Source organism: Hyla sarda, chromosome 12 (assembly GCF_029499605.1).
Source record: "Hyla sarda isolate aHylSar1 chromosome 12, aHylSar1.hap1, whole genome shotgun sequence".
Taxonomy (NCBI): domain Eukaryota; kingdom Metazoa; phylum Chordata; class Amphibia; order Anura; family Hylidae; genus Hyla; species Hyla sarda.
This window is the reverse complement of record NC_079200.1, coordinates 34,155,406-34,166,748: the sequence shown is the minus strand read 5'-3', so window position 1 is coordinate 34,166,748 and position 11,343 is coordinate 34,155,406.

Below are 11,343 nucleotides of genomic sequence, written 5' to 3'. Positions count from 1 at the left end.
TCCTCCTTAGTGTTAAAGGGTTACTCCACTGCTCAGCGTTTGGAACAAACTGTTTAGAACGCTGAAGCCGGCGTCAGGAGCTCGTGACATCATAGCCCTGCCTCCTCTTGATGTCCCGAGGGGGTGGGGCTATGACGTCACGAGCTCCCAGCGCCGGCTCCAGCGTTCTGAACAGTTTGTTCCAAACGCTGAGCAGCGGAGTACCCCTTTAAGGAATAGTTACTAAAATAATCCCATTAAGTCATTTGTTTCTCCCTCTCAGGCTTCTATGGAATTCTGATTTCTTTGGGGTCCTAAGTTTACTGATGGTTCTAAATTTTATTAAGGAGCAGTGACTGGTCAGCAGGATGGAGTCTTGTTATGGACCAATACAATAAACTTCAACTTCAAATTTTCAATAAGAATGAAATGCGGACAGTTTTCTGGCCATGTCAGTGACAGCGTTACTGTCATTAGAAACTATTTTTTCCATGTAATACTTCCTTAAAAACTAGGCATTTTGCTAATATACGTAATTAAAAAATTTGATTGCTAAAGATGTAAAGACAATGGCTAAAAAACAATAGCAACTCGGGATCTCTGTCTTTTTAATTTTGAAAACGAACCCTGAAAATCAAGCCTTTTGGTACATCAAAAAAGGACCTTTTTCTGTGAGGGGAGGGAGGTGTGGTTATCTCCCTGCGGTGTCTCAGAGCAGTGTATAAGGCCTCGTTCACATTGCCGTCGGACTCAGCTATTCGAAGTTCCGTCGGCAATCCGGCCAGAAGGACGGGAGTTTAGCGGAGAAAAAAAATAGTGCAAGTTCTATTTTTTCCCCCCGCTAAAATCCTGTTAAATGGGCATGCTCATTAAAACTAATTTTTGCTATTGCACTCCTTATAGTAAATAAAAAATATTTCTAATATACTTTGTTTAAAAATAAAAAAAAAAGAAGTTTTTTATGTTTTATTTGAGCACATTTTACCCCATCTCATACACAGACTTTGGACCAAAGCCCAAACACAGAAAGTGTAGCCTGGAGTGCTGAGGGGGGTGTGTCCAACCAACAGCATATGGCAGTTAAGTGTGAGAGGAGCTATGATTGGATGAGGCTGGACACACCCCCTCAGCACTCCAGGCTGCACTTTGTGTGTTTGAACTTTGGTCCAAAGTCTGTGTATGAGTTGGGGGAAAATGTGCTCTTGAGCTTTTTTAAGCACAAATAAAACATAGAAAACTTCATTTAAAAAAAAACAACAAAGTATATTATAAATAAAGACAGATAAGAGAGGGAGTCAGCTTCTCCTAATCTGAGCGCCGGGCAGTCTCCACAAACAGTATGTACGAAAAAAGGCAAGCGCCAGAGCTGTGAGTCTTCAGATTTATTCGAGGTAAAAACAAGGAACAAGATAATTACACATACCGGCTTGTGTAATTAACCTGTTCCTTGTTTTTACCTCGAATAAATCTGAAGACTCTCAGCGCTGGCTCCTGCCTTTTTTCCTATATATTAGAAATATTTTTTATTTACCATAAGGAGTGCAATAGCAAAAATTAGTTTTAATGAGAGTAACCCTTTAAATTAACGGGTCACCAATGAACCTCATGTAAATGAATGGGGTCCATCATGACCCGGTAGTAGCCGTTTGCATCTGACCCATTTCAGGGTTTAATCTGCTTAAAAAAAACAGACCTTTAACGGGTCGGATGCAAACGGCCATATGAACTTAGCCAGCTTTCACCAGCATGAACTGAACACCTGTGAGATCCAGACAAAGTGCTAAACTATTATTTTTAGGCAAAATGGTTTGGTCATTTTATGAACTTATTTCCACATGGCAGCTTTAGGGGTATAAAAAGCATGCACTTTGGTCACAAAGCTATTTTTTTGCCACAAAATGCAGGTTTTTCTTCTGTACTTGCACCATATAGTTTCAAATGGCAGCATTAGGGTTACATAGAGCATGCATTTAGGTAGAAAGCTTTGCAAATGTAAAAATTTTGTGCATACCTCATGACTGGGGAAAGGAAGAGGGGTGCAGAGGAGCTCATCATACTCCAGGGGAAACAACCCCAGCCTCCCCGAGAAATGCAGAAAGACTCATCACAGTAATAAGGATGAAAATGTATTTAATGTATTAACACATGCATATTATTATGCATACAGGTCTTAGGGCACATTACTACCCTTTAATATGTCATTTCTGAAGAAAAGCATTACAGAGAATCTGTCAGATGTATTTGCTGCAGACACTGTTGGATAGCTGTTAGGTCAGGGCTTCCCAACCAAGGTGCCTCCAGCTGTTGCAAAACTACAACTCCCAGCATGCCTGGACAACCTAACTAATGCTGGGAGTTGTAGTTTTGCAAATAACTGCTTGGGAAACACTGCGTTAAGGTGTAAAAGTACTGTTGTAGTACTGTTCCTTTCTTGGAGCTGTTGGTAGTGGTTGCAATACTTATAAAGTTGCCTTTTTATTTCTCAGTCAAGGAGGCGGAGCTGAGCTGCTTAAGTGTCATAGCTTGGCATGCCGCCTTCCTTGCTCTCACCTCACAGCCCCTTTAATTGATGTTAACATCCCTGTTTTTCAATTAAAAATGGACTAGGAGGTCAGTAAGTGAGAAGGCGTGCCAGGCTGTGGCACTTGAGCAGCTTAGCCCCACCTCCTTGACATTTGACTAAGACATAAAAAGGCAATTTTACAAGTTCTGCATCCGCCATCAGCTCCAGGAAAGGTACAGTGTGCTCTTATATCCTAAGGGTATGTTCACACTGAGGAATTGGAGAGGAATTTCCACGAGTAATCTGCTCGCTTTTTCCTCGCCAAATCATTCAGCAGTGAAAACCCCCATAGAGTTGTACAGAATTTCTGCCCCTCAGTTCACACTGAGGAATTTCCTCAAGCAGAATTCTGACGAGGAAGTCTGTTCCGCTTGAAGAAAGAACATGTTCTTTCTTTCAGGCAGAATCAGCGTCGTTCTCCCATAGAGATCAATGTTATTTTTTTTTCCAGTCAGAAGCATTTCCACGCGGAATCTGCGTGGAATTGGCACGGAATTGGCGCGGAATTCCCGCATGAATTTTTTTTTTTATGAATAGAAATACTTGATACTCCTCCTCCGCATGAAACCTGCATTTCCGCGGGCAATTCCGTGCCAATTCTGCGCGAAATCGATGCTAATTTTGAGGGGAAAAAAAACTGTTTTGGGGCGGAAATCTTCAGCGTGATTTCCGCCCGAATTCCTCAGTGTGAACATACCCTAACAGCTATCCAATGATGTCAGCAGCAACAACTGCATATACAGCGGACAGATTTCCTTCACTTGTTATTATCAACATCATCACAAATCTCTTTTCTGTTGACTGAGTGTGAAAAACGTTCACAATTACTATATTCACTGTTGAGGGGATGATCACGATTTTCTCATTTCATTAATACTTGCACGAAATTTTACTGCCTGGGAACAACCAACATCTTCTGCTGCACTCCATGTCAAACTCCTTCCTTTCTCCCAAAAATACAACTAAGGCTGGGTTCACACTACGTTTTGTCCCATACGGGAGCGCATACGGCAGGGGGGAGCTAAAACCTCGCGCTCCCGTATGTCACCGTATGCGCTCCCGTATGTCATTCATTTCAATGAGCCGACCGGAGTGAAACGTTCGGTCCGGTCGGCTCATTTTTGCACCGTATGCGCTTTTACAACCGGACCTAAAACTGTGGTCAACCACGGTTTTAGGTCCGGTTGTAAAAGCGCATACGGCGCAAAAATGAGCCGACCGGACCGAACGTTTAACTCCGGTCGGCTCATTGAAATGAATGACATACGGGAGCGCATACGGTGACATACGGGAGCGCGAGCTTTTAGCTCCCCCCTGCCGTATGCGCTCCCGTATGGGACAAAACGTAGTGTGAACCCAGCCTAAGAGTGGGTTCACACCACGTTTTTGCTATACTGTTTCATATAAAAAAAAAAAAAAGTATGCAACCGTACAGAAAACCGTGCCCATAGACTTCCCATTCAAAACCATATGCACCATAATGCATACAATTGTCTCCATTTGTCAAACCATATGGTTTTTTTATTTTTCTTACAGAAAACTGTAGCCTGCCACGGTTTTTGCTCCTGGTGAAAAAGTGTATTAAACCGTATATGTTTTTTTTTAAACATGGGAGTCAATGGGAACCGTACAGAACTGTATGTCCGTACGGTTCCATCCGGTTTTCACCATATGGTTTTTGACTTTGAAAAATTCCAAGGAAAAAAAACTGCAATCAAACAAGTGAAACTTTATTCATATTGGAGTGAAAAGTTAAAAACCTATACGATTTTTTTCTTAAAAAACTGATGCAACCGGACATCATTTTTCAAACCATATACGGTTTTCAACCGTATACAGATAAAAATGTGTACACACGTTTTGATACAGTTTAGTCAGGTTTTGAGGAATCCGTTTTTTTTTTAACATTTGGAATTTTTATTAATTTTCAATAAACAAGAAACAATAACAAGGCATGACCGTGGCAGAGGCACAAGGTGTTAAGCATGGCCTCAATGCAAGATAAAAACAGAATAAGTCATAAAGACCGTGCATGGCAGAAAGTGCGGTCAGCACTAGGGAGTCCGTTACTCGCGCAACAGACAGGAAGGACATCATGTCAAAGCAATCAGTATACTCAACAAGGAACACCAACTTAGAATATGTAATAACCACATCAATGCTAAAGCGGCAAGGTTCAGAAGAGAAAAAAATAGAGGGTTAAACATAAAGAGTGAAGTACAGAAAAATAAGAAGGTATGTAAAACACAGAAACAGGCAGACATGACGGAATCCGTTTTTTAAAATCAAAAACCTGATACGGGAACTGTATTGCAAAAACGTGGTGTGAACCCGGCCTAACACCTCTCCTGCTTAGGCTAGTTTTCTTTCCTTTGCGCAAGTCCACATCTTGTTAAGGTCTGTAAGAGCTTTGTAGACTAACTTACATTATTAGTCCTATGCCAGAATTTGTTTTAGAAATGCAAATTGCAAGACGATTCCATAATATATTCCATAATTTAATCTGGAAAAAGATATGTCATTAAAGGGGTCCTCCGGTGGGAAAAAACTGTTTTCAACTCAATTGGTGCCAGAAAGTTATACAGATTTGTAAATTACTTCTATTTTATATTCTTCATCCTTCCAGTACATATCAGCTGCTGTATGCTACAGAGGAAGTTGTGTAGTTCTTTCCAGTCTGACCACAGTCTCTCTGCTGCCAACTCTGTCAGGAACTGTCTAGAGCAGGAAAGGTTTGCTATGGGGCCCAAAAAATGTATTAAATTAATATGGTAAATAAAAAATAGATTCAAATCTTCAAAATTAGGTCATATTAAAAAAGGTTTAGAAAAATAGAAATGCTAAAAATGATGCAAAACATTTTGGAGATTTTAATCTATTTTTTATTTACCATTTTTGTATTTTTTGGGGAGCTGGATTGCACGTTTTTTTTTTCTTTTCAAGTTTACTCAAAAAAATAAAAATTATAATCCATTTCACTTGCATTCTGTGTAGTTTTGATGTTGAATTGTGCTCCAGAAACAAAAAGAGGAGGAAATAAAAACAGTCCAACAATCTGAAAGTTAAACAGACATTTTATTCAAATGATCGAGAGAAAACAGTCTTGTGATTTTTTTTCCTGCAGAAATGGTCAAAAAAGAAAAACACAACGTAAAATATTTACAAGTATAACAAGGAATCCCATGGGAAAACTCCACGGGCGCTATTATAAAAAAAACGCAAACAAAGATGATCATTTTCTTTTGTAAAAAGCCAGAAAGCAATTGCCACACTTATTAATTTTTTCATACAAAATCATATATATATATATATATATATATATAAAAGCAGTTCCATTATCCTTGGGCCTTTACTTGACCAATCCCTTCCGAAATGTGCTCAGAACCCATTGAATTAATATACCCTGACTATAACAAAATAATAATCATAATAATGCTGAATACAACAACATTTTAATGTCATTGCTGTAAGTGCAAGTAAATATTGTGTTCCTGGTTTGATTGGTGGTGGTGGAGGTCCTGACAGTGGGATCCCTCCACTCACAGAGCTTGTTTTCATGCTACCCGAACCACGAGTCATCAGGGCAGTCGTGGCGGCTTCTTTCTGTTTCACTGGCCTTAAAGGGGTTATCCAGGAAAAAACTTTTTTTTTTTTATATATCAACTGGCTCCAGAAAGTTAAACAGATTTGTAAATTACTTCTATTAAAAAATCTTAATCCTTTCAGTGCTTATGAGCTTCTGAAGTTAAGGTTGTTCTTTTCTGTCTAAGTGCTCTCTGATGACACCTGTCTCGGGAACCGCCCAGTTTAGAAGAGGTTTGCTATGGGGATTTGCTTCTAAACTGGGCGTTTCCCGAGACAGGTGTCATCAGAGTGCACTTAGACAGAAAAGAACAACCTTAACTTCAGAAGCTCATAAGTACTGAAAGGATTAAGACTGTTTAATAGAAGTAATTTACAAACCTGTTTAACTTTCTGGAGCCAGTTGATATTTATAATTTTTTTTTTTTTCCTGGATAACCCCTTTAAAGGTGTACTTGGCCCCTATACATGTTATCCCCTGTCTGTTCGCGTGGGGGTGGGGGGGTGGGGGATGGATGTCGTCGCGGGGGTCAGGTCCGAACACTGAGTCGGCCCTACGGCGTTTTGGTCATAAAAGCCTGGGGCTTCCGTGATCGTGACGCCATGCCCCCTCCTTTCATGTCTACACAGCTGTCACGCTTCCTCCCATAAACATGAATGGAGGGGGCGTGGCAGCCGAGATCGCCAGTCATCTGGCACGGAGCAGAGTTTGCACCGTGCATCGGATGACTGGGGTGCCGCAGCAGAGAAAACGGGGGTCCCTCCAATCCTTTGGATAGGGGATAACATATCTAGCAGCGGAGTAACTCTTTAACCAATAGACCTCCCCTTGTTTGGGTATAGGGAGAGATTGACCCATCAAGGCAACTGCACAATGACTGAAAATGGCTCAGGCAGCATGAAAGCGAAGACAGGTTCCCGTTCCAGTGGATAAAATCAGAGGAGGGCGCTAATCAGTGGGCACACTCCATCCATCTCTATGGGAGACATAGGCGACCAATGACAGCATATGGGACCCCAGTTTTTAGGACCACTTATGGCCCGTTTACGTTATGTATTATACAAGTGGAATTCCTCTTTGGAGTTCCGTTGCGGAAAATATGGTGCAGCAGCTTTCCATTGTTTTTCAATGGGACTCTGCTGCACTATTCACACTACGGAATTCCACGGCGGACATTCCACCCTCCCCTGATTTTTAATTGCTCTATTTTCATTATAACTTGGAACAATATATTATACATAAAAAATAAATAAAAAAGTCAGCAAAGGGCAGTTTCCCCCATATTCAATTTCCCCCCAAATATCCATTAAACAGCTATGTGTTTGCATGTACTGTATAAGCTTGCATGAACATCGGTGTTCCCTAACCTATGATGACTCCGGCTGTTGCAAAACTGTGGCATGCTGGGAGTTGTAGTTTTGCAGCAGCCGGAGAGATAGAGGTTGGGGATGTCTGCATTAGAACAAATTTAACATAATAATAAAAAGACATGTTATCCCTGAAAGTGGGGACTCTACTATTGGTTCTACTGGAACAGATACACAGGAAATTGCATTAAAGGGGTTATCCAGGAAAAAACTATATTATATATATATATATATATATATCTCAACTGACTCCAGAAAGTTAAACAGATTTGTAAACTACTTCTATTAAAAAATCTTAATCCTTTCAGTACTTATGAGCTGCTGAAGTTGAGTTGTTCTTTTCTGTCTAAGTGCTCTCTGATGACACGGGTCTCGGGAACCGCCCAGTTTAGAAGCAAATCCCCATAGCAAACCTCTTCTACTCTGTGCAGTTCCCGAGACAAGCAGAGATGTCAGCAGAGAGCACTGTTGCCAGACAGAAAACAACAACTCAACTTCAGCAGCTGATAATTATTGAAAGGATTAAGATTTTTTTTTTTTTAAATAGAAGTCATTTACAAATCTGTATAACTTTCTGGAGTCAGTTGATATATATAAAAAAATAAAAAAAATAAAAGTTTTTTCCTGGAATACTCCCATAGACCTGAATGGAGGGGGCATGGCGTGACATCACAAACATGGTAGCCCAAGGCTTCCATGTTCAGAATTCAGAGTTCAGAATTCCGCAGCACCAGCCTGGAGATTGGGGAGGGGGGGTGTTGGGGTGTTCTCTGGATAGGGGATACAATGTCTAGGGGCAGAGTACTCCTTTAAGAGTAATTTCCTAATACAGAGTTTCCCAACCAGGGTGCCTCAAACTGTTACAAAACTACAACTCCCAGCATGCCCGGACAGCCTTTGGCTGTCCGGGCATGCTGGGAGTTATAGTTTTGCAACAGCTGGAGGCACTCTGGTTGAGAAACACTGTCCTAATATATATCAGAATTTCTTTCGTTACAATAGAGAGAGATTGGTGTAATAGAGAACAGAGGTGGAGTTCAACTTTATGTCCTGTCTTTAGTTCACAAAACCAACCCATAAGAAATGTATATACAAAATAACTAGAGGGGGTGCAGAATGCAAAAAGAGAAATGTACAGACGGGAATAACGAAATGATAGGCACGCACGTTTCCAATGCGCTGAATATATTGTGACGCTAGCTTATGTTTTACCTGTTACACACTGTGAACCTTGGAAATGGGAATACTGCCCCAGAACTAGAACATAAGTGTCTCACTGCAAAGGTAAAACGTTCATTCGGCAAAAGCTGACGATACACGTGAACCCTCGGCTCAGCTGAGCGTACTCAATGGAGAATGAGGAATATAAGCCGATGCCAGACACCTCTGGGGGAGATTTATCAAAACCTGTCCAGAGGAAAAGCTGCTGAGTTGCCCATAGCAACCAATCAGATCGTTACTTTCATTTTGAAAAGGCCTCTGCAAAATGAAAGAAGCGATCCGATTGGTTGCTATGGGCAACTCAGCAACTTTTCCTCTGGACAGGTTTTGATCCATCTCCCCCTATATCCCTAAATAACAAAAGGATCAGGCAAATTAAATCCAACATGTCCGATCCTTCTCTTCCCCAACATCTTCTATTGAGAAGGCCCCCCATACACATCAGGTGGTTGGCTGATCCCATGGTTCGGCTTCTGTATTTAAGGGCCTTAAAAGGGGTACTCCGGTGGAAACCTTTTTTTTTAATCAACTGTGCGAGAAAGTTAAAACAGATTTGTAAATTACTTCTATTAAAAAATCTTAATCCTTCTAGTACTTATTAGCTGCTGAATACTACAGAGGAATTATTTTCTTTTTGGAACACAGAGCTCTCTGCTGACATCACGAGCACAGTGCTCTCTGCTGACATCACGAGCACAGTGCTCTCTGCTGACATCTCTCTCCATTTTAAGAACTGTCCTGAGTAGGAGAAAAAAATTCCCATAGCAAACATATGCTGCTCTGGACAGTTACTAAAATGGACAGAGATGTCAGCAGAGAGCACTGTGCTCATGATGTCAGCAGAGAGCACTGTGTTCCAAAAAGAAAATACATTTTCTCTGTAGTATTCAGCAGCTAATAAGTACTGGAAGGATTAAGATTTTTTAATAGAGGCAATTTACAAATCTGTTTAACTTTCTGGCACCAGTTGATTTAAAAAAAAATAAAAAAAAAGTTTTCCACCGGAGTACCCCAGCATTTGGAACAAACTGTTCCAAACGCTGGAGCCGCGCCCCGCCCCCTCAATGCAAGTCTATGGGAAGGGGGTGACAGCCGTCAGGCCCCCTCCCATAGTCTTGCATTGAGGGGGCGGGGTGTGATTTAATGAGGGGGTGGGGCTATGACGTCACGAATTGCCAGCTCCAGCGTTCGGAAAAGAGTTTGTTCCAAATGCTGAGCAGCGGAGTACCCACTTAAAGGAACTCCGCTGGAAAACAAGTAGAAAACAAATGTCTTCAAATCAACTGGTGCCAGAAAGTTAGTGATTTGTAAATTACATCTATACAACAATCTTAACCCCTCCAGTACTTATCAGCAGCTGTATGCTCCAGAGGAAGTTGTGTAGTTCTTTCCAGTCTGACCACAGTGCTCTCTGCCGACACCTCTGTCCGTGTCTAGAGCAGGAACCAATCCCCATAACAAACCTCTCCTGCTCCGGACAGTTCCTAACATGGACAAAGGTGGCAGCAGAGAGCACTGTGGTTAGACTTGAAAGAACTTCACAACATCCTCTGTAGCATACAGCAGCTGATAAGTACTGGAAGGATTAAGATTTTTATATAGAAGTAATTTACAAATCTGAATCACAGATCTATCAATCATGGCTGGTGGGGGTGGAAAAACCATTAGGGACCACCCCATTGACGGATGGTTCGGGCAGCATTAAAGTGATGACAGGTTCCCTTTAAATTCAGATTTGTTGCTGATCAAATACGAACACAATCCGCAACTGAACGGAAATGCTGCTAATTTTCAGATCCACTAAATCCATGCAAAATACTTCTGCAGCATGTAGATGAAAGTCTGTACAATCTCTGTACAATCTCATCCACTCGTCTTGCAATATAATTTCTGCTGCATAATAAGGAAGTTTTTTTGGCCTACAAAGCTGATGATTATTCTTGACCATTTACTTTAAAGAAGTGCAGAATAGACTATAATTACACAATAGCGTAGAGGTTCTTGTGTATGTGCTGTGCTTACCTGTTTTAGCTGTGGCAGGCATGGGTTTTGAGACATGCTTTCAGACTAGATTTGTCATTCAGCCTACATTGCCTATGAATTCTATAGATTTGCAAAGAGAGGAGAGGTGGTTTAATCCATATTGAAACCAACCTATTCACCTGCTAGGCTGCAGCAAGAAGCCTAAAAAGCTGAGACTCACAGGATTGGTGTCAGTTCACACGTCATGCAGTTTCATTGCATTTTCTTATTCAAAGTGCATTTTTTTTGTTTGGTTTTTGTTTTATTTTTTTTCCCGAATATTGCCATGAGGTGAAAGTGTTTTGACCTGTAATAACAATTAAATGGGCCCTGTCAGATATAAAAACTTTTTATATGTTGTATATCTTGGCAAAACAGCCACAGCAGCATGATCGTGTCCAAGGGTCAAGGACACGAGATGGCTGATTGAAAAAGGCTGCAGGAGGAACACAGCCTGCAGTAACACTGCTGTAACACAGAGTTTTACCAAACATGTGCCTCCAGCTGTTGCAAAACTACAACTCCAAGTATGCCTGGACAGTCAAAGGATGTCTGGGCATGCTGGTAGTTGTAGTTTTGCAAAAGCTGTAGGCAGAGTGAGGGAGGGG